Source organism: Penaeus japonicus, unplaced genomic scaffold (genome assembly GCF_977035675.1).
Source record: "Penaeus japonicus unplaced genomic scaffold, GWHDUDI00000001_assembly GWHDUDI00000010, whole genome shotgun sequence".
NCBI classification, from domain to species: domain Eukaryota; kingdom Metazoa; phylum Arthropoda; class Malacostraca; order Decapoda; family Penaeidae; genus Penaeus; species Penaeus japonicus.
The window spans coordinates 103,605-104,836 of record NW_028234412.1 but is presented as its reverse complement, the minus strand read 5'-3'; positions in this window follow the sequence as shown (position 1 = coordinate 104,836).

Below are 1,232 nucleotides of genomic sequence, written 5' to 3'. Positions count from 1 at the left end.
GCTTTTTGTGCAGCTTCTTTTATCGGTTTTGTTTCTTTTTCTTTTTCTTTTAATTTTACTGTGGTTTCTTCTTGAGTTTTTTTTAATTTCGGCTTTCCTATTAGGACATGTGTTGGCCATGGTCCTATGGTCCCCCCCATAATTAATGCACTTCTTATGAGTGCTTTTGCAACTCCTGTAGTTGTGTGTGCTGGAGGCACATTCTGAGCAAATGGTTATTTTGCCTGAAGGGCAGTTTCATTTATTATGCCCATACCCATAGCAGTTCATACACTGTTTTATATGAGTAAAGCGCTCGTATTCTATCTGCCAGGGTGCAATTAATAGTTTGAATAGGTATATTCCTTTTTCTTTTATGTCTTTTGTTGTTTGGTGGTCGGTAAAACGTACTTTTATTATATATTTTTCTTTCATTATGTAGACGTCGTCTACGTTGGTATAGGGCATGGCTGCCTTGATTTCAGTTTTAATTACTTCAGGGTCCTCTGTGACTACCTGTCTGTCCAGCCTCTTGAAGACGAGCGTCAGTTTGGCTCTCATCTCCAGGGGGAGGACAGGGGTAATGCCTAGATTGTTTAGTGCGGTTTTATTTACATCAGAGAAAATCTTTTCTGCTTGTTCATTGTCTTGTAGTATCGCAATGTAGCCGTCTTGGGTGGTAATGAGTCGTAGTAGTCGGATCTCTGCTTCGAAAAGTGCTTGCTGCAGCTGCTCTTTTTTCCTGGGGGTTGGACCCCCAGGGGTGGTTAATTTGACTTTGGACATGGTTTTTATTTAAATGCAAATACCTAGAACATGAGAAATCAAAAGAATACAACAATCATGCCTAGTCCAGGACTCTCCTGCCCGAAGCAATTACAGCTCCCCCAACCCTTGTACTCTTGGTGTACTGGGAAGTCGTAGGGAGGTTGCTGTGGGTGGTCCTGGAACGCCCCTTTCGGGGACCTATTCCTAGCCGTCCCTAACTCGGTGGCCAGGTGACCAAGTTCCCTTCCTGCCTGTCCTTTGGGCTCGGTGGGGGAGGCGTCTCACACACCAGCCGAGCTTACAGGAGTGTCCCTTGGGGTGGAGCAGTCCCAACAAACCTGCCTAGGCGAGGGTTGGCTTGCTACACCGCCCAGTTCAGCGAATACACCGCCGTCTGCCAAGTGCAATGCCCTAGGGCGATGGCAGGGGTGATGCAGGCCTCCCTGGGGGACAGAATATGTGGTTGTTCTGTGTGTGGGTTGCTG